We start from the raw sequence: 27438 nt of genomic DNA on the forward strand, positions 1-27438 counted from the left end.
GAGACTGGTGAATGGGGGAAGGAGCGAGAAGAGAAGAGAAGAGAAGAGAAGAGAAGAGAAGAGAAGAGAAGAGGGAAGGCTGATTAAGTGGGGCCCATATGAGGGAGGAAGAGGAGAGAAAGGCAGAGGACGGGGCCCAATAGGGGGTAAATCTGAATCAGTGGAGCTCTATATCCCTCATATCCCTGCCCCCAGCCTCTCTCCCACATATCCATCATGTTAATATACATACAGCGTGGCCCTCTGGGTAATATATCTTTGACCTGTGATTACGCTAACAGCTTATTGTTTGCACACTGAACAATCCCATTATGTCGACGATCTGTTTACATACAGCCTTGCTGTTTAGCATGGTGTGTGCATGTCTGTGTGTGTGTGCGTGTGTGCAATGTGTCTGTCATAAAAAGACCAGGTATGTGCTTCTTTGTGTGCACACATTCTGTAGATGAAGGTGTTCAACTATGCGTATTGTTCTGATCTGGGTTACTGGTCAGATAAAAGGACACCTTCTGCCTGACTATGAGACCAGAGCAACACCACTTCATTTAGTAAGTATTGCATTGAAAAAATAGAAAAGCAAACAAAGTGGAAAGCTGTGAGGCTCAAAGAAGCACTTTCTCTGTGTCGTCTGTCTTTTCCACATCCAGCATCTCCCATTTGAGTGACATCTTCATCCTTTCTGTATTTTAAATCTTCTTTAACTAATCACTGCTAAGTCATAAGACCTAATTTCAAGTTTGTTTACATGTTGACTGTAAATACCTTCATGTGATTTAGTGTGCTCTGACAACATTTGATTTAAGGAGATTTCCTCGTACAAATTGACTGTATGGTGGAACAAACAAATGGTACCCACATATATTCTGCTTTCTTTGCTGTTTGGTTTGCGCTGATTATTTCCATCAGATTTTTATTGTTTTTACTCCAAAGGAAACACACCAGTTCTACTGAGTTTAAGTTCCTCCCTGCTTGACATTTATTTTTAACTCGGTGAAGATGTTTCTGTAGCGTTGTCCAGAAAGAGTACAGATGGAGTGGGCAGGCATTAAAGAATCACAGGAGCTAACAGGTATTTAACCGCAAGGCTGAACATCTGGTTGAACTGAGGGCCATGCTCATTAACACAAAGTTAACCTCAGACAGGACGCGAGGTCATGACAGCCCAGAGAGCTGCATGATGGTTTAACAGTTTGAGGTCAAAGAGTTATTGGACTCTCCAAGGAGGCCAGAAAGAAATATCACACTGGTGGTCAGACCAGTAAAATACACTAACAAAAGCTCAGCACAGCCTTATATTTTTTTTTGTCCAAATTTTTCCTATCCATCCTTACTGCCAGACCTTCCTTTCTCTGCTTTCCTCTTGAACTCCTCTGTCACTGCGTAGACTCACTGAGACGTGAAAATCCCTTTGACACAGGATGAATAGACAGTTGCTGGCAGGATGCCCCATGCCACTTTGTGCGCTGCCACTTAATTGGAGCGCCCCAGTTTGCCTTCCCTCGTCTCTTCTTCTACCTACGCTTACTGTGGCCAGGTTCTGTCTGACATCAAACGGGAGTGTATGTGTCCCTTTTAAGAGTTTACACTGCATCAGCACCGCTGTTTAGTGGAAGACAGCCTCTCACAATGGGAGCGGGAGACATAAAACTGTTGCTGTCATGTTACTGTACATTTTCTCAAATCAAAGCAAACAGGTGTAAAGCTGACAAACAGCTTGCATTGGTTTAGAGTTTCCCCACTGTCCACCTGCACATCCTCCTCTATGAATAGTGGTCACGTTCCATCTACAAGTCAACATGCAAAGTACAGCATCTGAGACTATACATAGTGGACATACTGTACATATATACAGCAAAGTATTTGAGTGGCGCTGTGTAGGATTGTGCATCTGTATGCATGCGCTCATACAGTATGTATTGTGAGTGTTTCAAAGTGAGCATTTGTTTTGTTTTCCCCATTGCCATATGCACACATCGGTGGCATTCAGCGGTGAACTCTCCTCACGAGGCTCTGTAGGGACATGCAGCGGGAAAAAGTGGGGGCATTAGAGGGGGTCACGGAAAAGACATGGATTCCTCGATGTACAGCACACACTGAGAGGTAGAGGATGCATGATAGTGGAGATGAGGTGTTCAACGAGCTAGTATTCTTCCTGTTGTCCATGCAAAGGTTTTCTGTCTTCACCAGTGAGGTGTTCATCTTTGAGGTCGTCTGTTCATTGGCTTGGCATGTTATCTGTCAGTCCATTTGGTTTTCTTCATAGTTCATAGAAGACGGAGGTTCAGAGTCCTAATGTCTGCATTACAGTCAATGAGGTGTTCTTTCCTCCCCCTGTGTGTAGGCTCAGGATTGGAATTCAAACCATGCAAAGAAAAAAATGAGCCTCTCGCAGACTGACAGCAGCTTTGCTACAGCAGTTACAACATGGACGTGGGGAATTTAATGGCAATTATTGCAATGGGAAATAATACTTAAATAGATATTGGGGGAGAATTGTAAATAATGACATCAAATAATATATCAAATGTAAAAAAAAAAAAAAAAAAACTTGTAAGTGCTAAGTCAGGCTTGTAACTTTGGTGAATTGCCTGCTTTTCCTCTTCAGTTTGACTGGTTCGCAGTGGAACTGACTGACAATACCAAAGGAATTGCTGCTTTATCGTCCGTAAGGTGGTCAAATAATAATTGTTACCTATAGCTAAGGCCTGTATGGATCTATTCAAATACATATGAAAAAATGTCCAGATATCTACAACTGTGTCTATCAGAAAAGAAGTTCAAGTATTTTAAACTTTTAAAAAGGTTGTCTGAAATATCCACATACTGCAATTTGTGATCTAACAGGGCGGTAAATATACACTATAGTCTGGTCCATGCTGTTGTCTTCATTCATTTCTATTTACATGTACTAGTGTGGATATTGGAGAGGAAGACTAGGCTGTTAAGTAAAGAGAATAAGAAGAATAAGAAGTACAATTTTTACAGTTGAAATAACTTTAAAGACTAGAGAAATGATATTGGAAATGATAATTACATGGGCTCTGAATAGGTAAGAAGAATACTGATTTAATATGGAAAATATCGAACCATAAGTACTCTATCCACCGTAATGAAGGTTTATGAATTTGGTGAGAGTGACTTGGTATGTTTCCTATACTAGGAATAACAATAAATTTTACTATGATCTATTTACAGAAGCATGCATCGGTGATCTTCCCACCGAAGAGAAAATAGTCCTTCCAGTGTATTTATGTGGCGTCGTCGACCATCTCATGATTATGAATTTGTCCACATTTTTTTGTTTGTTTGTTTGTTTTTTTCATGTTTTGTAGAAAAAAGCTGGAGGTAAAATATCAGGGAGGGAAACTGGAGTAGTAAGAGACTTTCAAGAATTTCACTGTAGGGATTTTGAGGGATTCTAGTGGGTCTTGTCTGTTGTTCTTCAGTGAAGTCATTTTGAATGTTGTGCTTTGTAGGTGTCTTGGTGTGATTGGTCAGCCGCTCTGATGTCATCACTGCTCAGTTGTTGGGTTATCTGTTAACAGAAAGAGAAAGATGGAGGGAGGAGAGGGGAGAAGAGAGGGGATGGTCAAGAGAAGAAGAAAAAAAAGAAGTCATTAAAGTGTGAGTCAGACCACAATTCTGTCAAACAATAATTGTGTGTGTGTGTGTACATGCATGGAGGAATGGCTGAGACTGAGTGAAGTCCACATTGTGAGCTATATAGGACCCTTGTCTAAACTCTGCCTCCTTGTCTGGGGTTTATGGTGACACACAGTGAGTCAGTGTCACTGTATTTGGAGACTGGGGTGGGCTCTGCTGTCACGGGTGCCAGTGTAAAAACAAAGGCAGAGTGACCACCCTGTGAGTGTACATGGCAAGCCCACTTGGCTGAGATTCAGAGTGACAGTGGCGTCAGCAAGGGGGGTGACTCTATAATCAGCTTCAATTAAGGCCAAGGAGAGACGAGCAAATTCATTGCTTCATGCCGGCTCTACGTTATCCGATCTGTTTGTGACATACTCCGATAAAACATTAAAAAAAAAAACTGCTCTTTATTCTGTTTTGTGCCTTGAATTTCACAAAGTTTGGTGAGGCGCTAAAACATCTTGTGTGCCATGGAAAGGATGATTCATGTTGCCAGAAGGAGAGCTTTGTGGGTGGGCCATTAGACACAGAGACCGGAGTGGAATTCAGCCTCTATCTACTGGAGATCCAATTACACGACCCTACTGTAAAGGTGCCACCTGCACCCATTATAAATCACCATAAACAAAGAAAGTATTGACATTGCGTTGCATACCATTACAGCTCCAGTCATGCATGTAAAAGACAAAGTTATTTTCTATTCAATTTCTCCTGAGATAGTGTTTTTTATTAGCTTTATTAGCTCTTTATTATTTACTTGTCTTCTAGATTGAGGATTATGATTTTATTTGCCCCATTGTTATGTTCTTATGAACAGCCATCTTCAGTATTACTAACATTTCCAGTCACACATACAAATAAATACACACCCTAGATCTGGCTTCGTCAGTGGCCGCCCCCGTGGTGACATGGCCTCTGTTTGCCTTCTGCTACTTGCAGCACAAATCACTGCAAGTTACCCATCTCTGTTTTGTCCACCTTTTACACAGCAGTGAGCCGTGTTCTATGAGCTAATATCCTCGCAACTGAGATCACAGCCATTGCCCCGGGGCATGCTACATCCACTCTCAGAGAACAGCAACCGTCAAGCCTCCAGCCCTTCAAGACAGAATGTGGTCCCAGGGTGTGTGATAACAGAGAATGTGATGGGAATGCAGGGCCATTTGGACCTCCAAAGCCAGGTGTTAGCACTTCAGCTCACTGCCTCATCAATAATTGACAGAGGCAAACCAATCAGAACAATTTGCTCCCCACAGCGAAGTGCTAGAGCAGCCTAACACCAGTGAATCATTAATGAGGCAATTAGCTGAAATGGTTAGACGGTTAGCCCTCACTGGCAGCACTCCTGTGACTCTACTGTGACGGTTCTCCTTATATAGGAGCAGCGCATGATGTACTGATGTACAGGCCAACGCAAGCCGAGGGGGAGAAAGAGCAGAATCACACAACAGCGCCTGGATACAGAGCTCAGTGTCCTTAAGGTTGGAGTGTAACTTGGGTCAGTGATGCCAGCTCTCCATCTGTTGACCACAGCTCAGAGGACCAATAATGGGAACAAACCCAATTGGCCATTACCATGGGAGATTGACCTTTATTGGTTGTTGTTACCATTGCACAGACCAACAGAAGCTGTCTCCCGGGTGATTCAAGTGTGGGAGAGCCTTTATGGACGTGGATGAAATCGACCTCGGTGACATCGCTCAAACATGGGGAAAGCAGCAGCAACAACAATAACAGCAAAGATGGAGTTTGCCTTTGAAGAGCAGAGATCCTGGATTGTTGTTTGAGAGGAAAATCAAAGCCCCGGGGGAGATGCTCACAAAGCCTCATCGATTGGCCATATTGGAACCATTTCATAGTTTATCAATGCTCCTCTGCCTGCTCTCTCAGCCCTGGGTCCAGTACAGGCTCAATTAAACCAGCAACCTTGATCTCAGGAACAAGCCATGCAAACACTACATACTGCATAGATTCTTCCCAAACACACACTCTTGCACACTCTCATCTTAAGTAAATATTTTTTCACACTGTCCATTTTATTCAGGGTAAATGGGATTATAATGATGTTATTGTCCCTCATTTACAGCTTTTCCCTGCAAAAATCCCCCACTATTTCCCTTTAAAATTTTAGCTCGACAATCGTCCCAATGTATTCTCAGTTTCAATATATCTTCGTGATGGAGGGATATGGAATAGAGATGAAAAAGCAACAGCAAGAGTGAAAGAGAGGAGGGGCTGTGTTGCATAATAAACTTGAGGGGTTGGTTGCAGTATAACCGTATAGGAGGCAGTTGTGTGCAGGGGTTGTCCAAGAGTTTTTACATGGTTTCATTCTAAACAGGGACTGTAAAATTGCAGAGGAAAAATTCACTTAGTAAAGCAAAGGAAATACTCTTTTGCTGAAACAAACAAAAAATAAAATCTTGGACCTCCGTGACACCACATCCTGCTAATGAAGACATCTAGCACAAGTATTTGACTTTCTAGGATTCACTCAAGAAACATTGATAATATTGACAGCAAGCCCCATGCATGAATAGTATAAGAGAAACAGAGGCAAAGCTTGATTCTTCATCAATACATTCATGTCTTTTTAGATATGACATATTTTAAAATCCATTTGAGTTAGGGCAGTTTGCAGGAAGAGGAAAATAGCTCCTGTGTTCACTCCATCATTTGCCCCCATTTTAAAAGTCTTGGATTCGATTTCCTGCAAAGTCTGAAAAATTCCCTACGGTGTATTAGTAAGTCATGCTTCACAAAGCAATCAGTGTGGGAATAATTTAGTATGGCGATAGCAGGAAGAGCTATAGAGCATGCTTAATGTCTCTTATCTAAATTCATTTGATAATTATAAATTTAGATCTGTTTTAACCCCAAAAATATGTGAAATAAGAGTCCAAGTGTTCCCCTTAACAGATTGTAGCCTGTGAAAGGCAGTCCAACATTTCCACATTGCTTGTTAGCAACAACCTTTTGAAGAATATTTAGACTCCTGTGAGTCAGAGAGTCATAGATTCAACGAGCTGCGAACAGGTCAAAAGGGAGAAAACAGAATCTGTCAAAAATAACTAAAAGTATTAACAGGGTCAGGGTAGCCACAATAAAAATGAAATAATTATGTAAGAGTAATTAAAAAAGTCATTTACTATTTATTCTTTGATTTAATAGTCTTTTAATCATGAGTTGTACTTGAACAATGTCTCTGTTTTAACCACAGTTTTTCTCAGAACAATATAGGAATCATTCTCCATTGTCTAATTGGCTATATTAATGAGGAAAATTCAGTCCAAGTTCAACAGCTTGTCCAGAAAATGTCAATTTGATCATGTGGTTTTGTTCCATTCAGGTGAAAAGAAATACAGCAATGGATATAATGGACGCTTTTCTTAAAGAAAACCATCCATATATAGGGAAAATAAAAGATTTTGCAATTATATTTCTTTTTGTGTATGTGCCGTGATAATTATTGCTCTCACAAAAATAGTACAAACAATTGATTAGCAGCTGGGTTAACCTGTGTTGCTGATATTGTGACTTGTGCAGATATTGTAGACAACTAGTCTCTGTTTAATGATTGCTGCTCACTTTTATAGCCCTCTCAGGATGCCATCTTCAATAAATATTTGCAAACAGGAAATTTGCAGTATGACTTGAGAGAGTCATAACCCTGGCACCTATGTGTTTTGAGATTAACATGTAATTAAAATAGTAAATCAATATTTATCAAGCAGCAGTACAAAACAAATGAGACATGTAGTCGGGCCATATAATGAGCCACTGGATAGAGGAAGTGCCCTTTAAGGGTAGCATTCTGCAATACATAGATTTATAAGTACAGGCAACTTAGATATCTGCAAAATTGCTTAAAAAAATCAATTATGCATAGTGTAAATCATTAGAAAGACACGCACACATACACACATCAATGCATTCCACGTACATAAGTGCATTTACGAATCCCTGCACGGAAATCACACCTCACACCGGGACCCCCTTCCTCCCTCAACCACACCTTTTTAATGTGGGGTCTACACTTCTGCATTTATTCATCACAGCTTTCCCACAGTTATCATTTTAAGCTTTTCTCACTGAAGCTACAGCTGCAGAGAAAAGAGCACCTGAAAACCCTCCAGCACTCACATTTCCGAGCACAAAGCACGAGGAGAGAAACATTCCATGGTTTCCAGCATGAAAAAGTGAAGATGTTAAAAGCTTAATGGACTGCTCCTCTTATTGTTTAAAAATTGCTCGACATATAAACGGCTGAAGAAAGAAGGAACGGCCATCATTGGTTGGCCTCAATTATGCATTGAAAATAAAGTTATGAGCTAGTGGCTGAATTATTGATGCTGGCACCGGGAACAAGAGCATGTTGGCAATGTGTCACTGCTTTTTTGCTGATGCTTCATCTTGTATTGATAATTTTTCATCTAAAAAGCCCATGAAGTCTTGATCTGTGAAAGATGGAAAAACACACCGTGAATATTGGAAATCTAATGCAATATTCCTGGAAGAAGGAAACAGATAACACAACATCGAGTAACATAATGGAAAATAAAAACTGTTTCAAAGAAAATGCAGCTTCGAAACAGGACGCGGATCCAGTGCAAGCTTCTTGATGCCCTATAGTTTCTCCATTTACACAACTGAGACAAAATCACCACATTTCATGTGCGATGGAAGTGTTACACTATCGCCAATATTTCCGTATATGTGTGTACTCTATGTGTCTGTACAAAATAGAGCGAAAATGCTTTAATGCTCTTAGTGTTGGGACTGTCCCGTATGGGTGACACATTTCCTGAGATGCAAATGCTCGTGGTTCATCTGCCGATAGCCTCTCCGTATCCGATTGGCCTCACTGACTCAGATACCTACGGTAATATGCATGCTCACACGATAGAAGTGTGCACACAAGTATGCGCAGAGCAAGAAAAAAAATGCCTATTGCACTAGACGACAGAATTAAATGCATGAATTAGAAATAATCATGAATTTAAACTGCTTTTGTTGAAGTAGCCTTCATCAAAACCAGCAGGTGTGAGTGAGGAAAAGAGAAACAAAGCAAAGAAACAAAGTGAAAGTATGAAAATCAAAAACAAACTGAACATCTGAAGAAATTCAGAAATGTCAGGACTGTTTCCTGTTGCTTTCGCCAAATACAGCGTTACTCCACAGGGATGGACATTTGTGTTTTTCCATTTTTACAGACAGATACTATATTTCACACTCTGGTTGTTTTTTCCACAGATTTTAAAGTGTGTTTGTAGATAACTGCTATTATTGCTGTTCAGAGAGAGTACACTCTGAGATATAGAAATAAATGCACATGTTTTCCCCGTAATGTCTTCAGCATCTGGGAGAGTGAAAAGTGTCCTTATTTCAGAGTCAGATTGCTCAGTTTTGTAGTCTGCCAGACCGATGGAGTGTGACTTTCTAACACTGCAGTGAGTAGTGTACTGCAGCTCGCCTCACTGCCTCTCTGTTAGTCATCTTTCTTTAAGGTCGCAATCCTTCTTTCACTACGAAACACATTGTGACAAAACTCTAATCCCACACACTCATTAACGGCCCAAAATTATCACGGAGGAAATCGTTAATATTTATCATGATGGACTTTAGTGTGGAAACTCCCTGTCAGTAGTCGGAATGAATCAAGCAGCTCTCAGCTCGTCTCTCTGTGGACATTTTGAACATTATTCTGGAGAGCTCTCTCCGGTTCACCGGGGTAAAGTTAGTGTCAAAGAGACTGTAGTACAGGCACAGATTGCCCAATCGGATCCCGTGTTTATAGAATAAGCCACAATGAGAGCGACACCGCACTCATTTTGTGTTTCACAATCTGCGGCCGTTTAGCAGCGTCTGCACAGACAAACATGCTGCGAAGTAAATATCTTTCAGTGTTTGTTAAAGACGCACAAGACTAATGTTTGTCTGTCTTTTTCCTTCTTTGTGGCTGTGTTCTAATTTCTCATTTAAGCGCAAACCGAGCTGCAGTTCCCCCCAATTTGATTTTATCTTGATGCTCTTAATTCACAGACATAGACGTTTTGTCAGAAAAGCATCTTTTATCACACTCCTCTCCTTCCTTAAAGTTCAGTTTGAGAACGTATGAAGCATGATGATGAATTTACTGCTTCACAGTCAAGTTGAGGCCAAGAGAAAATTCAATTCCCTCTCAAATTAGAAAGCATTTAAATCTTAATTAGTTTTATTATACAACAGCTTGAATACTGCCAAAATAAATTTGTGTTTTTTTATTATTTAAATTATTTTAGCAGACATTTGATATAGAATTTCAGTATTCGATCTTACATTAAATCATTTTACAGTTTTTGTAATTGAGTTATTGCATAATAGTGAATATTATACAGGCAAATATATTTACTAAAAACAATAATTTGGCGTTAAGTATGTACATAGATAAATGTGATTCTCTCAAGAAAGTAAACAGAAGGATGTCATTTTTCTTTAACACTTTTATCAGACAGCTGACATTTTCAACAGGCACAGAAACAAAAAAAGCTCAATGAATCATCTGTCACCGTTTTAACACAAAAAAGGGTTATACGCTGACAAAGACAGTGGGATCAAAAGAACCATACAGAAGTGAAACTGGGCTGAAAAGCGAGTGCCTGTGAAAATTTCTCACGAAGTATTATGACTGGCTTCAGCCCGCAGCCAAGTTTAGGCCAGTCACAGTCAGAATATCTGCTTGCATGATTCACCCAGCAGCGCTCAGGGTTAATGTGGCGCTGCTGGGACGTTGTAGTGGATGTTTGACTCAAGCGACCACAAGTTTACGCTTCAGTCGTGCTTGGCCATACCTCTACCTCTCCAGCCTACTCATGAGAACCTCTGGATGTGCAGTTCAGTCTGCATTGTGGCATTGTGGATATTTTTTTCTGCTCCGTGTCAGTTTCGTGCCGCCGTGACTCAACTTCTGTCGTGCTTCGGTCTTTCATTTGTGCAGCGGCGACTGCTGAGATGCTTTTCCTTTTATTTCCGATAAATGACTGATTTTATGTTCAACTGGCAGTCAAAGGCCACTGTTAACCTTTCCACACCTCTGTAACCGAGTGTGTTTTTCACCTCGTTTGTGAGGTGTGAGATGTGTGCTGTTAGAGTCGCCCACTCTCTTCCCTTCCAAGGTCCCATAATGTTAACCTGTGGAGGAGCCGCTGAGGAGATCAATACCCATCAGACTGCTAAAATAAATGCATTTATCACACCCTGATACTAGCTACACCGCGCTGCTACAGCCTGTTACATCTGATTGGAGGCAAAGATACTCAGGCTCATCCACCAGCTCTAGAAGCTAATATCAAACTGTCTTCTACCGTTTCTGTTAAAAAAAGTCATGTAAATCAGATTTTTTTCCATTTGTGTGGTTTTGAGCAAGAAGATGACAGGCTTATGGCTCTCTCTGACTCAAAAAGAACAATACTTGTGAGTGCGTTCTCCATCGTTTGCTCTGGGTTGAACAGGCTCTCTGGGTTTTAAAATCTCATCTGAGGAAAATGTTCCTTCTGTCCTCCCCCTGCTGCAGATAAAGAACAGGCGTTTGAGTAATTATGGTGCATTATCGCCAAGGAACGTTTCATTGCTACATTTTAAGCTGTGCAGTGAGCGGTGACAAACGAACGACCATTTTAATTTCTATCAGGAGGAAAAACACATGGCTGGAGCCAATGAAGTCAGCTCTCTCATTCTGCCACTGACTGAGACCATCTGGACCAAATAAAGTTTTTCCCTTTGAATCAACAGCTGTTGGAAATTACACGGGAACACTCCTTGTCTGTATATCAGTCTTTTTTTTCTTTCTTTGCACTCCTTTTTATACTAACACTGTTTGTTTTAGGGTTTTAGTTAAGTGCCAGATTTGATCAGTGCTCACAGAAGAAAGCAAAATAAAACATGACTTTCTAAATGCACCTGTTTCCTCTCTTTTATTTTTTCCTCTGTACACGTCTTTCACTCTGTATCTTTCTTCTCTGTAACCCTGCCTGTGCTGCGGTGGTAATCGAAGGGTTGACCATGTCAGTCAATCTGTCAGTGGCTGACAGTTTTACAACACATGCACTACACTGATGGGTACCATCACTCATGTAACGATTGTCCTCCACACTGAAATAAAAAGGCGAGACAGACTGAGAGGGTTGGAAGGAATTGAACAAACGGAAGTTAGAGGCAGCTGAGTAAGAATAACGGTTTGCGTGTCTAACCCAAACACAGTGGGAGGAAAAAAGAGTCCATTTTATCTCAGTTTCATCTGTGCGAGTATGGCCTTTTTTTTTTCTTCAAAATTTTCATAAGGTCTGAACCGAGTGGTAGATTTTCCTCTCGTGCTGCAGAGATGGAATCACAGCGGTTTTGTCTTTCCACTGGCCTGAATTTGTTCCACTCTTCTGTCAGATATGATTTTTAACACTTCATTTCATCCTGGACTGTTAATATACAGCCAAGTCATTAACATCTTTTTGACCATGATTGGTTTTAAACCCTGCACATATGTTTAAAGAAATATCTTCTGTGTTAAAAGCTACCTTTTTTCACAACATTGTCCTGTCAGAAATGTTGATCAGAAATGTCATGGACAACAAAAACATGCTGAAACACACACTCAGGACACTTGTGTTGCGTACAGTTCATTCATTTACACTCTATTTGCCACTGAGATGGCACATTGAATCATTTTGTTAATTTCATTCACATTTCAGTAGTTGTTTTTGAAGGAATTTTTTTTTTTCAGCACGCATCCTGACAGCAGACAGTGACGGGAAACACGAGGAAAAAGTTCCCGGTCGAAGCTGACAGCACATGTCCTAGACGGCTGGGTCAGCAGGAAGCCACAAGTATGCACATTTGAGCCTGGAGTTTCACTTTTACATTGTAGCCAATTCGAGGGATATAAATGACCTGACGGTTTTCAGAAAATGCAGTTATGGTTGGCAAAACATGAACGAGAAAAGGCCGTTTTATTTATTTCCTAATAGAATTGAAGAATTTAATGTGCATTTAGCGCTGCTCATTTTATGCTTTTTTGCAGTTAACTCAAACAACAGCTGTGTTTCTTTGCACAAGGATGCAGAACACGATCAAACAGTCCCGGTCAACTGAGACAAAAATTGAGAAAAGACGGCAACTATTCAAGATGCAAAGGGCTGTTTCACTACAAGATATTTCATTTCATTCAAACATTTTCATCAGTCAAATTCATAATTAAATCAGCTGAATTTTTAATCACAGCCACTTACAGATGAAATAGGCTGAGATCTGCTCTCTAATGAGTCTGACATTTGACAGAGGTGTTGATTAATTAGGAAAATTCATGCTGTAAATTGAAAAACGGCACAAACAGTAGTTTCTCTGGAGATCCAGGGAAGGGAAAGTCCTAAGTGTTCCCTAGAAAGTTGGGGGGCATAAGCTGCCCAGAGGAGAGAGGCAGCCGAGCCAATCTGTTTGTCTGTTTATGGGGAAAGGCAGCAGAAGCATCCTGCCACCCTGCGCTGTCATATGGGAACCAGGCTCCCACAAACACACGCTTAATGACTCAATTTATTCACCCCGTCACTATCTCTTCATCTTTGCCTTTCTGGGGTTTTTTTCCTAATGATTTTGCCCATATGTGATTCTAGTTTTCTGTCCCCATTTGTGTGTTTCGACTTCTGGGTGCTAGGTTACATAGTTTCTGTGTAGAACGGGTGCCCTCATCCCATTATAAACTTAAAGCAGGCGTAGCAGCAGGGCCGGATAGTTCCCAGTGACGCGATCACGGAAGGGTCGGATGTGTTTTGAAAGAGCGTGTGATGCGTGTCAGTGACATCTGGGCCGTCACTGCCAGGGCATTGATCAGACTGTAGCTCTGGAAGGTCTCTCAAAAGCTTTATTCTTAAATCTATGCTGACAGGTGATGACATGATGGAGACGGGGCTGGTGAATTGATCGTGTCCTCTCTCTCCTCTGGCTCTCCTGCTCACACTCCCACTCCTCTCGGCCTCCCTCTCCTCTCCTCCCTCGCCTCTTTGTCCCATCACTCTGCCTTCTATCTCTTCTTCCCCTCCCGCCTCCTTTTTTCTTTCCTCCATCCCGCTCTACTCATCGCTTGGATGTGTCGAGTACAAGATGTCAGATTATTTCCCAGCAGACACTGCGCTGTGTGACAGAGGACTGGAGCTGTATATCACTGGATGACACTTCCTTTGCCTCCTCTCCCCCCCACCACCATCATCACCACACTCTCTCCGCAGACAACATCAAATATCGCCAGGCCTTTTTGATCACTTAAAAGGCTTGTATTAGGAGAGGAGCCGCCGCCTAAACAAAAGCAAACAAAGTGTTTCATCTGTCATGTTTGTCAGTGGGCCATATGGGCGGCGTAACAGTGTTTCTATCGGAAAGGTGGGGAACCACACGATATCACACATTATGAGACTCAGACTCAGCTCAGATACTGCAAGATGTCAGAAGAGGCAACACGTTCATTCTTTACTAAGTCCTGTCTTGTCTTTGTGTGTGTGTGTGTGTGTGTGTGTGTGTAGATAAATCCATAGAAAAAAAAATCTTTCAAACTTAACTTGTAACGGTAAAACACAAAATTGCTTCAGTTTTCAGATTTTTTTATGTTCCCTCAAGCTGGGCTTCAGTCCATACCTTGTAATTCTAATTGAATGCACTGAGAGCTTTGGCACGGGCAGGGTCGGCCCAGTATCCAGGCCAACCGCTCAGCATATTGTTTCTGTGGCACCTGTCCCCCCAGATTAATAACTCCAAAGTCTGCGCTGGCAAAGCGTGCATGGATACCAGAAATTACAATACTAATTCAGCACTGGGGATTTATACACCAGCCTCTCCCAGGATTTATGACGAAGGAGAGCTGAGGGGGGAGAGAGGGAGAGGAAGAGAGACTAATAATGCTAGCAAAAGTGATTAGCTCAATGGGAGAAATTGTGCGTTTGTAGTCCTGCGATTATTATTGTGTTTCTCATCACATAATGAGTTTGAACAATGCAGTTAATGGTATTATTGGCGGGCCACCAGAAACGGGGTGTATATAAGCTTGATAGCACTTTTTCGTCAATAAATCACTCCAGTGCACATGGCAATATTTAAATCTATGTTATTAAAATTGTTGGAACAACACTATCAGATTTATGTTGTGTTATTTTATTATGGATTGATTATCATCATCACAGGCATATCTGATTTGCGTGGAGGCAGCTGGAGCGTGGTTGGTTTAATCCATTTTGATTGCTCTGCAGAGGAATGCAACTGCTTTGCTTGAATGGACAACAACTTGCCATGCACCTCCAATGATTAGCTTATAGAGAAAATAAACCAAAGTGTTTTTCTTTCTTTCGTTTCTTTCCTCACATTTGTAGTGTTTGTTTCTATAAACAGCTGTGTTAGAAAAAAATCCTTGAAATACATCCATCCTTTTATCATCTCAAGAGAAAATAAATTAGGAATGAAAAACACAATACTGAAAACAGCACATCATCTGCTATTATTATGGCCTTTTTTTTTTTTAAACTGTACTCCAGGTCATTTATCTTGGTAAGACTTGAGACATAGTGAGTCTTTAGAATCATTACTAGTTTGATGAAAGCATTATGAATGGCTTCAATCCAAAAGCCAATTGTATCGAGGGGGATGAAGACAAATGAAAAGTAGTTGCATAAAAGGCACATTGGATTGTCCAAGTAATTTTAGATGCATTAAAATGGAAAAGAGACAGTGGAAAGTAAATGTGTTAAAGCAGAGAAAACACAATAAAATAGAAGGAGCAGTAGTGTGACCGCTGTACTCCGCTCTCTGTTTACAAAGTAGCCTGATGCGAATCTAATTATAATCAGTTTGTTTACTTGATTCGAGATGAATGAAAATTTAGGCAGGCTGCACAATGAGGGAAGAGATCAGTCTCAGCACGCAGAGGCAGTCTACTACATCCACTCGCTGATATGGCAGCAGAATTACCGGCTCTCACAACTGTGACAGCCCTGAAATTACAATTGAGTTTCACTCTTTCCCACTTTCACACCTACCTCCTTCTCCCTTTCCTTGTTCTTGCTCCCTCCTCAATACTCTCATTCTCTCTCTCTCTCTCTCCCTCCTTCTCTCTGACGGCTCAATAACAGGTGCCATGCTAAGAGAGCTGTTACAGCCGTCCCTGAGTGGTTGTGTCAGCAGCAATGTTAGGGTTGAGCTTTCCAACCTGCTCACCATGCAGGAAAAAGGAAAGAGAGAATGAGGGAAAAAAATTCTCTCTGGTCCCCAAATGATGCCCGCTGGGAGCCATCGTGCGCTAAATTTCGCCGGGTGGTTCTCCCCCGTTTTCTGTCTTGTGGCCCCCGGACTCCGATTTACAGACAGAGCCATATTGGGCCTTTCTGCATGGCGGGGCCCAAGCAGCTGTGTTCAGCAGAAAAAAAATGACAACAAGAAAATAAAGAAATAAATAAAGAAATCAACAAACACATAAGAAAAGCTTATTTCATTGCAAATGCTCGAATAAGTACTTTTTGTGTGCCATCTGCAGAAAATGAACCGCATAGTCGGACCTTGACTGCAGTTAGACAGGTTTGGCCTCACCTTTTTTTGTAAGAAAAAAACTGTTGTGGAAAATCAACTCAAGTGTTGGAAATCCTCCCAACCACATCAAAACAAATTCGTAAGTTCTCGTGTGCCTCCTCGGAGCTGAAGAGCCAATTTACTGCGTGCACCTCAGCTGATATTTCCTGCCTTTAACACAAAGTGCGCGATCTGTCGTCGTGATTGCTCATCTTGACTCGTCTTTAAGCACACTCCTAAAGATTTGAGAGGTTCTCGGCAAAATCTATGCAAATGAAGCTGCTTTGTGGAAAGACGCATCACTGTGCATGAAGCCTGAAGCGGGCAATAATCACAGACGGATTGTGTGCAAACAAGAGATGCTAAGCACCTCAAACCTCGGCAAGCGACAGAAACACAGAGAGGAAAACACACCACAGGGTGAGAGAGATAAGTCAAACACTCAGGTGATTTCTCTTTTTCTTTTCTTTCTTTTTTCTCACTGATGAGCAACAAAGCACCATTTCACATTACGTTTCCATTTTAAACTTTCAGATTCCATGCATTTACTCTCAAAGAAATGTGCATCATTTTATGTGTCAAACTTAAAGTAATTGCTGCAAACCTATGACTGATAGCTCAATGTCCAGACTAGGGCATTTGGTATTAGACTGATGCACTAGCATATGGTCTCAGTGTATCCGCATAATTCATAAGCCCTTTTTCTCCCCCTTTTTTGTGAGGGGAGGAGGCGTAGAGACATGTTAGCATATAGGTAAACTAAATTTAGCTTCCATACCATCAAGGGGCGTTTCATTTTACGCACACAAAAAAAATGATAAATTTCAAAGGTGACCTGATGGGTTTCATTACAGCTGATTGATCGGCCTTTGTGAGGGTGTCACGAAATGGACAGGGCAGACATAGTACACCCTCAGGATCCTACATAGGACATATAGGCCATCTCACCTATAGGAGCCACTGATATACAGTAAATCATCTGAATGAAACATCTGCTTGTTTCGTGAAGCTCGATGCTGAAAAATAGTTGATAATGAATATAGGCATCTGACATTTTATAGTGAAAGAGTTTCATTAGGAGACGCGTGCTTTGGTAACTGAAATTCTTTCTGATAATAGTTTGAGAAATGATTTTGTAGGATGGAACAATTTAAAAGCCCTGAGAATCATAAAAACTTTATTGTCCATCACAAGGGAAAGGAAATGTTTCTCTGATGAGACTCAACTTAAAACATGCAGTACACAAAGAAAAAAAATGCAAAAAACAGTAAACATACAATGATTTAAATTTAAATATACAGCCATTTGAAAAACAGACAACTCATTCAAATAGTTAAAATAGCTGTAGAAATAATTATTCACAAAGTTGTAATGAAAATAAATATTTTATTTAGAGCTTTATTATATGGAATAGCTACATAATTTGAGATTATTTGGACTGTATTTAAAATTTTTCATTAACGTCCCACTTACTAGAATAAAAAAAAAAAAAAATCTACTTTTACAATTAGGAATGACAGCAAAAGTTCCAGAGCAGTTCTTTTTATGGATGCCTCAGCACTGTTTGCGAGTGTTTGGGAACAAAGCAGGGATCTGTGATTCTCTCCTCTGAACTAGTAAATAACCCCCGCAATTCATCATAAGAACAAGAAGGAAATGTCAAGGGCACAGGAGTCCCTTTTTTTTTGTCGAGGTCACACACACAGCGTAAACAGCAACACGCATGCAAAAACATACGCACACATTTGCATGCTGCATTGTGACCACGCTGCGCTACATAGAAAGTTGAGGCATTGACAAATCACTGAGACCTGAAAATGGGGCCGAGGTGGGACTAATTGAAATGAACTTTAGAAAAGGGGGGACACCTAATTAAAGATGAACTTTCTATCCTGTGTTTGTGTTGACATCATGGGGCCTAAATTTAAGCTCATCGTTTGGCCGAAACCTGGCGATGCAGGCAAGCTGTGTGTGAACGCGGAGAAGGAATAAGGTCATTGCTTTTCCTTCGTGAAAACATATTTTCCTTCAAGTCACATGCGACACTTTTCTGGAATGTATGAGGGGCCCATTCATTATCTGCCGCTTTTCCTCAGAGAGACTGTAGTGCATATGGTATCTTGGCTTGTGTGTGTTTACGTGTTTATCAGCGCTGGTTTGGAGACGCTTATCCGGAGTGCTCTGCTTATATTCGTATCCATACAGCGCGTCCTAATGCACCTGTGTGTGTGTGAGTGAGTGTGGAGGTTGGAGGATAGATGGGTGTGTGCAATGCGTGCGTTTGTTTGTTGCTGTTTATTGCCTGTTCTATTTTCTGTATTACTTGGTCGGGGACACGGCCCAGTACAGGAGCTGTGAAGTTTCCCAGTAACAGGCTAATTCCTCAGTGGCTGTTTAGAGTGTCTCCAGCAGTGCTAAGTGTTCTCCTCTCTGTGCCTGATCAGAAAACAGGACCACTTTAGTCAGTTTGTTTAAGGTCCCCCGAGGAAGCTCTCATATCCTCCCCCTACTCACCCCTTCCTTTTGCCTGCTCGGTCTCTCTGCACTCACACAAACACTCTCGCACTGCCACATTCGCGCTCCCTAACTTACATCGCATATTAAATAGATAAAACTTGACAAGTGCAAATGGCTCAATTGATCATGTTTTCCATGTCTGTGCATATTTTATCATTATTCTTAATTTTTGAAAAGGACTTCCTTTTTATATTCAGCTTTTTATTAGTATCACTATAGAGGAGAGAAAGCTGACTGCATGATTTTTCAGTTTGTATTTCATTGTAGGCTTATAAAAGCTTGATTTGCTTGAATAGGAAGATGAATTCAGATGACGCTCTAGCAGCACAGAAATATTCAGGTGTGCATCCTCAAAACGCAACTATGGAGACTCTACATTTAATGCAAAGCTGCTAGTAATTGCTGTGTCTTTGTGAATAACGAATCTAAGTATGAGGAACAGACTGCAGGTAAAATTTACACTGAAGATAAATGTTTATGCCAGGTATATTAAACAATGCATAAACACTTTTTTTTTTTTAACTCAGTGAATTATACGCCACAGGTGTTTCTTTAGCATAAATGAACAAAAAATAGGTGATAAAGTTTTGTCTCCTTTCCCTTTCAAATTGCAAAAAACTCACGGAGAAACAGTTACAGCTGGAGCTGGAGAATGTGAGATCTATGCTCTCGGCAGGTGAGCACGATAGCGGCCTTTCATCCTTCAGCCCTCTTGAGGATTTGATTCATTCGTGCACGAAGATTGTTAATGAAAAGTAGTTCATGTGACGGCGTGAGGAATTAAATCAATGTGGTAACTGTTAAGGAATTAGGTTTTATTGCGTGTTTGTGCTTAACGCGTTGACCTTACAGTTTAATTAGATACCACCTGACTCATTGTTTGAGGCCTGGTGTGTGTGTGCATGTAAGATATGTACACGTCTCTACATCGCAGGGTAATGTATAGTCATTACAGCTCCCTTACACACATTCACATGCTTGCATACGTGCAAACAAAATTGGTCAGTAATACAGCAACTGTAGGTGACAGTAGTAGCGCTATAATCTTATTTTACTTTATTCATTTTTTATTTTTGCAGTATGTTTTATATTCATTTGAATGCCCTTTTGATTGGCAACTAAGACTGTATGTTGTTTAAGCTTCAACTCCTCCATTCTTTCAGTGGAATTAAGGATAGGCTATATTTGCAAGGGAAATTCCTTGCATAGAGAATTTATCTCACAACATGAAGACATATTCTCTCTGTTTTCTATGGCCTGGCCTGTTCTGCTATCCTTCTGTAAAGGTGAAGTTTCCTCACAAGAGCTGACAAGTGTGAAATTACGATAGGAAGTGCTTCATACTCTGCCATTTACCTTCATTCATTACCACGCCAGACTCACACACACACACACACACACACTCACACACCTACGCGTTCCCTGCAGTCCACAGCTGACTGGCTGATCTGGCAGTCATTTCTTTAAGCAGGAGTTGAGGAAAATACCACACGTATTATGCATGACAGTTTTGCCTTCGGAATCTCTCAAACTTGGGGGTGTCCTCAAAGGCATCAGCTTGCCTTTTGAGTGGTATTGAATGTAGAGGTACAAAGGTATTGGAAACAAGGTTTTAGGTAGAGACAGACCTACTACATGGATTATAGCTTCTCTATACATCTATACCTCTGGTCTCCAGCCCTGGAACTAAATCCATATGATGTTCAAAGGAGCACTGGACCACAGAGGTTTTCTACAGAGAGGTGAGGCAGGTCAGAGGGCATGGTATTGTCCTTTGAGGGAATCCTTACATTTTTTCTCTTTGAATTCAAATTATTTAATTGTAGAAGGTACAATATTAGCTACTCAAAGATATGTAGTAATACTACATTTTGTTGTAGAACAGACTATGCAGTCAGAACAAATATGGACAGTTAAACAACCTGCTTCTGTGCTTCAGCACATTCAGTTTGAAATAAAATAATGAATACTTCATTAAAGTGCAAAGTATCAACTTTAAGTAGGTTTACATTTCTACTGAAAGAACTGTGTGAGATGTAGCCCTTTTAACACATAGTGTTAAAAGCTTAAAAATCGTTGTCTCTCTGTGTCTTTTTCCTCCCTAGTTAGTGTGTGTTGTCTGAAGGTTATCCAGCTGACTCTGTGGCCAGAGGAACTGAGACGCTGGGCGGTCATAAGTCTTTGTCTTTGAAGACCGCACGCTGTGTCCGTATCGCTGTTGCAGCGTAATTGATACAGGCTCACGCTGTTGAGCTTAACTGAGCCCCATCATGGCCTTACACTCAGATCTCTCACAGCTGTAGGGCTCAGAGTACTGAGCTCTCACAAAATCACACAAGCTCACACACACACACACAACACCCAGCTGGCTTCTGGCGAGATCACAGCTAAAGAGATCCAGAGCGGAGCTGGTTAGACTAACGCTAATGGAGATGAGCTGCCTGGTTAGCTCAATGGAAAATTGAGCAGAGTTGATGCTTATTTCATCACAGCAGCAGTTCATTCCCCAGGGAATACACAGTCAACTTACACTGATTTTAAATCTTTCTGAAACAAAGAAAATAAATATTGTGGTTATTTTGCGAGGGATCTGGTCGGCCCACTACAGAGAACTCTTTATAATCTGAAGTGTTACACCACATGTGATGGATGATTTTCTCCTAAGTAGCATGCACAAAGGATACATTTGTAAGAGCATGCTGTGCTCAATCAGTGTTCTTCCACTGACAAGGAGCTCTTCTCACTTGGCTCCTTAGTAGCAAGTGCATTAAATCATGTCACCAGCCGGTCCGGTGAAATCTGGGCCACACCTGAGTGCATATGTCCTGCCCGGCAGCACTGTAGCATAGTAAAAACTACCGAGGATCACTGGCAAGCAGGAGGAGGTCCTCTGCTTTTATCCCTCCGCCTGACATTCTGTGACATTTAAGAAGTCGTTAAAGGTATGAGCGTGTTGAGAGGGAGAGCGTACCTCCTCAGGCAAAGAAAGACCCTCAGTGCTGTCACCAAATAAAACCTTGTTGAATGAACTGATTATGCTGCTTCAAAAAAATATTGTAGCATTACACGACACTCTCCTTGAACAATGTATTTACTGTGTTGACAAATCGCGGACAGTGGCGTGCGTGCTAAAAAGATAGCTAGACACCCGTAGCGGTGCAGTACTACAATTCCATCCTGCGGCCAATGTAGATAGCAGGATGCACTGCAATCATCAGATGGAGTTCAGTCCATCTCTGGCCTGGATCGGTCTGGTTGTGTTTCATTGTGGTCAATCTTGGCTGTGACACAAACACACAGGGTCCGCAGAAGATAAGAGTCTCCTCTTTTATGAGCCTCTTCCTCCCCACCAACAAACAGCTATTAAAGCACAGCCAGATCTGGCTCCTGCTGGTGCTGCTGACAGCTAATGTCCTGCTATTTGTCCATCTCTGGCATCCATCTCTATAAAGGCCGTGCTGTAAAAAAGCCCTGCTGACCTACGTCGTTAGGGCCGACCCTCTCTTTACAGCAGTAAATGTTTGTTTAGGGGCAGTCCCCTGTTCTGAAGTAGCGATTAGCCTCTGGTAGAGAGAGGAGCCCTGAGGTTCAAAGCCCTTCCTCCACTGAGAGGCTGTCAGCTCCAATACTAACAAAAAACACAGACAGAGAAATGCAGAGGCAGAGACAGGACAGTGATTACAGAGCCTCAGCTCTCTGCTCAGGGCCCTGTACTGCTTCTCTGGAGGAAAAAAAAACACCACTTTCCTCAACCCAATGAACTGACAACTGGATGTGTTGAGGCGCTGTAGTATGGAAGTGGAAAGAATTCTTCTACTAGGGAAGGTAGGTTAGTTTACTCAGACAGTACTCTAAAACACACAGTTAGTCTTGAATATGCTGTTAACAATCTCTACAAAGAGTTCTAATAGACTACACATATGGCACATGTTCTCTCATTAGCACTATAGTTTGACCCCACCTCAGAGCGATATAATGTTACCCTTTTACCTAGTATGTTGGCATTAAATACTTCTGACTGTTCAGAAGTGAAACAAACTTTAACCTTTAGATTATAATCCAATGGTTCAACAGCACTGTTGTGGAATAAAAGTTAGAGGGTTATTCATGTTGAGGCAAGCTTGTCCACTACCCTCCTATACTATTGAATGTCAGACTACAGTTTTTAATCTTTAGATTATCATGTCAAGACATTTTTACCCTCACTTTTTGAGCCCTACCTTTTCTGGAAGTATACACTTGTAAATCAGTCATCTAAGCCTTCCCCTTTTACGTAATGTATCCCGGGACTTCGCACTTCTCTCCGAGGCCTGTATCATGTAAATCTGTCCATGTGCTGAGAGTGAAAGTCAGCCAGGTCACAGTTAGGCTTGATTTATACTTCGGCACCGAATCTACACCGTGGCTATGATGTAGCCGTGCACCCTGTGCTGAAAAATGTAACTACTCATTGCAGCAAGACAAATGTGATTGGTTCATTTGGTCCATGTAAAGCCAGCATTTTGCCGTTTTTGCCAAAATTTAAGTTGTATTTAACAGGTTGTAGTTACATCAGGCTTGCTCATCAGTAGCCATATGTCGTTTGCTAATCTCCTCCGACTTCTTCTCTCTTCTCTGCATTGCAGTATTTTCAGGATAAGCAACTGTTGTTTCGCATTTCTTAGCTTCAACTCCAACATGATCTGCTCAGTTTCAGTCACCACTGTTAGAACTACAGGAGCTACACAGCAGGTAGACTACTCAACGGCAATTTGTATTTTGGTTGTGCAATTGCCAAGCAACACGGCACACGAGCACGCAGCTATGAATGCTGGCAACAGTGTAGGTTAAGGTGTAGGCTTTGAGTAGATTCTGTGCAGAAGTATAAATCAGCCCTCAGACCTCTGCCCATCAATCTGAGACACACGTTCTCCACACAGGGAGGTCCTGACATTCCCACAATACACGCAGAGGTAATAAAGTCCCAGGGATGCCTGAGGGGACATAAGTCACAGAGAAACGACATGGTGACAGGGTGACAAAAGCTTGCTACAGATGGGTGCCTTCAGTCCCAGGTACAAGCCCAGAGGTTGCTGTATCCAGTTCTGGTCTGTCCTCAGCCACATCCCTCATCTCATGGAGAGCAGAGGAGAACTTTATGATGGATGTTAAAAAGTTGACAGCTGGAGGTTTTGGGGGTTTAAAAAGGGAGCACATCTGTAATATCCTGTGTGGTCTCTCAACTGCTACATTTAAAATCCCTCTCCAGGATGACAGCCACAGGTCTACATGCTGCTCTGTGAGCAGGTGCAGATCAATCTTAGCTGCTTTTCCCCAAAAGACAGATACGTAAGCCAGAAGCCCGAGGAGGTTCTTCATCTTCACATAAACATGCTTCACTACCTACGACTATAGATTTAATAGCATCTTTGTACATCATAAGCAGCTGCACACTACAGTGCAGCCACAACATGTAGACATAGTGGCAACACCAACAAGCCCTTATCTGCGTGCACAAGACTGTTCACATTATGCATTTAGCCAGGCATCAACAAACCAATGCAGTGATGTATTTTCAATAAATACATTTAGTCACTACAGTAAAGAACATTAAAAAAATGGAATACAAGCATATTGAGAGCTTCCTTGGCTTTATAGCCACTTTTGATGAATAATTCAAGTAGGACTTTAAATTATTTACATAAAGGTTATAGTGTAATATTATGCAAAAAAACCCAGCATGCCTGTTAGTGTAGCGTGGTTTTGAAGTTATGGGGTGATATTGCTATTCCTCCATGATAGCATATGCTGTACTACATGCTCTCACTGTTGGCATGACATGGTTTTCATTACTGTAACTATCAGCACCTGGAAACACTGCGGCCTCTAATAGAATGTGATGCACTATTTTCAGGAACATAAATTCTATGTTTTTCTGGGAACTCAACCCGGTCAGTCTGACCTGAACCTGCCTGGGCTAAAGCCAAAACCAAACAGACAGACATCTGGTCCCTGTAATCCTCTTACAACTGCCCCCCACACATAGTCCTCAGTGGCGAGTCTGTGGTGTCTGTGACATTGTGACATGGCAATTAACTTTAACTTATGTTCATTGATTATCCAAAAGTAGCTTATCCTGGCAAGGGTCAAGGAATGGACTCAGACTCTTAGCACTGCACAAGACAGGTAAAGACAGGTCAAGGGGCAGCTGCATCCATCTGACCATCAGTGTGTGTGTTGTGCTTGCGTTACGCAGATGACATCAGACATGCATGGACTGAATGTGTATGATTTTAACTAAAATGTTTTGATCCGTTTAAGAATTACTGTCCAAGAATAATGGCGTTATTGTGATGAATCTCATAATTGAATATACAGCTTGGTGCATAAGTTTCAGTCAGTTCAGTGTTCAATCCCCACCCCAACACCTCCTGCTTCCCCGCCCCCTTCATCCCCACTCTCTCCCACCCGGTCGAGGCAGATGGCTGCGTCCCTGAGCCTGGTTCTGTCTTAGGTTTTTTTCCCTCCTTCCTATTCTAAGTTTTCTGTTCTCTGTTTATATTTTGTAAGGTCTGTACTTGACATATGTTGTGAATTTGCGCGATATAAATTTAATTGAATGTTAAGTCTTCTCTAGTCTGGCGTAGCATCATCCTTATATGGGGAAAAGACTCTCTGGCTTGGTAGCATTGAGGGGGCATCTTGAAAAAGGTAAATTTTGATCACGGAAGGGGAAGACAAAAACTGCATGAAATGCACACCTAATGGAAAGTTGACACACACAGTCTTCATCCAGTGAGTCAGACAGTTAGTCTTCCTGATCATGACTTAGGTTTTTTGTTTGTATTTTTGTTTTGCTGGCTTATAGTTTTTAGCTTACAGCTCCTTTAGGCTTGTAGTTTATTCTCATTTCATAGTTTAGATTAGAATTTATATGTGCTTGGAGCTTTATTTCACTGCTTTACAGTTGTTTTAGTTTATTTTTTTTGTGATTAAAGCAAAACGTCTTTTTGGACTGTGGGACACTATGCAAAGAAGCTGTCTATAACCCAATACAGTTTCTTGAGTTTTGGCAAGTTGTTTGTAGTAGTTCCGATGGTGTTATGGCATTTATTTCATATTATGTTCAGAGATTATGTTACCTTTGACAACACCATGCTACATAGTGGATTTCAAGAGTGACCGTAATGACACTCACCATAACAATGCAACTATATTCCCGTAATATAAACAAAAGTGCATTTGTTTCCGAGGAAGTGAAGGAAAAAGAAGGAAGAAGTTTGAGAGCAACAGGAAAGCTCAAGTGAGGCCTTTGAGATAACAAACAGGAAGCTGCAGTGTCCCTGCCACGAAACACGGCCCTGCTGTCATCACTCACAGGAACATCCTCCATCACCCAAGTTTGCATCTCGTTGTTCTTAATTTATTACATGTTCCACGTGTTAAGTGCGCAGACCTCCAGGGTGCAATTTTAGCAGCAGCAAACCATCAACAAATCTTTGTTTCTCCCCCTGGCAGAGCGCTTAGTAGAAGCGATAAAAGCTTTTTGAGAGAAACAGACTGGAACAATGGTGGGGACTTTACTCTAAACGGCTTCCTGTTGCGCTGCAGCGCAAGATTGAGCACTGCTTCAGAAGAGCAGAGCGAGAGAGAGAGAAAGGCATTTCATATCATGAGCACAGAGAGCTAAGCAAAGGGATACACAGTGAATGAAAGTGAGAGAGACACTTAAAACAAACAGTTTATTGAGTCTGCCGGGGAGAGCTTGTGTGTGAAGTGAGAGCAGTGCAAAGATCCATGCGTGTCTACAGAGGCATGTCTTTAGTCTTCTACCACGCAAGCCTCTCCCAGTGCTCTCAGCCGCTTAGCACCCTGCCCGAAGGAACGCAAGAGGTTGTTGTTGTAATGTCTCAGGGGTAAAAATACTACTAAAGAGTTAGACGCTTTGAAAACTGGGCTTTAGATGGATCTGTATCCTTAAATCATAAAGAACAATGCACAGCTTTTTCAACAGTGCTTCATTAATGAAAGAGTTATTTCCCGCTCTGTTCTTAGACACATTCACAGACACTAAGACTTGTTGAGTCTCTGTTCTCAGATGAGAAGCAGTTGTGAAGAATTGCTGAGAAGATACGCAAACACTGTTTCAAAAGACCAAGCAACACTCTGCTCTTTCTTTTTTTTCAGGCAAGCTTTGTTTTAAAATCTCCGAAGTAGCCAAGGCTTCACATTGGACCTCTGATAACAGAGATATCTGAGCTTTAAATGCAGATGTTCTTTCATGTCTACCAGAAATTATGTTCACATTCAACTGATTTACAATAGCACATGTGTTTGGAGGAAACTGAATGCAGTTCAAAGGTTTTTATACTTGGATGATGTGTAAAAATGAATATATTAATGAAACAAAAAATGTACTGGAAACACACTTGGTGCATAAATCATGACATCCATGTGCATTTAGTATCACTCTTTTGCTTCACTGCGGGGATGAAAAATGGCAACAGACAAAATATTCCATCTGTGTGGAACAACATTCCTGAAATCTAATAATTCTTAAGAATTATTTATTTCAAGCAGCTTACAGCTTTTATTCAAGGTCAGGAAAAGATCATGTTAGTTGGTAAATGAAAACAGAATTTCAGATCTAACTTGAAGGACAAAACGAGACATGTAGCTGTTTGAAAAATACATGCAAACTTGATATTAATCCCGTATTTG

General features: G+C 41.3%; 1 protein-coding gene across 2 annotated transcripts in view; it reads right to left on the reverse strand.

Moving 5' to 3' along the window:
- Positions 1 to 859: 859 nt before the first annotated feature.
- mafa (MAF bZIP transcription factor a) overlaps positions 860 to 27438 on the reverse strand; it is a 71959-nt gene continuing 45380 nt past the window's right edge. For both annotated transcript variants that reach the window (XR_004847828.2, XM_023275896.3), the window contains one exon: positions 860 to 3535. The gene's annotated coding sequence lies outside the window, so the exon portion shown is untranslated. The remainder of the gene's footprint in view (positions 3536 to 27438) is intronic.

Source organism: Amphiprion ocellaris, chromosome 1 (assembly GCF_022539595.1).
Source record: "Amphiprion ocellaris isolate individual 3 ecotype Okinawa chromosome 1, ASM2253959v1, whole genome shotgun sequence".
NCBI classification, from domain to species: domain Eukaryota; kingdom Metazoa; phylum Chordata; class Actinopteri; family Pomacentridae; genus Amphiprion; species Amphiprion ocellaris.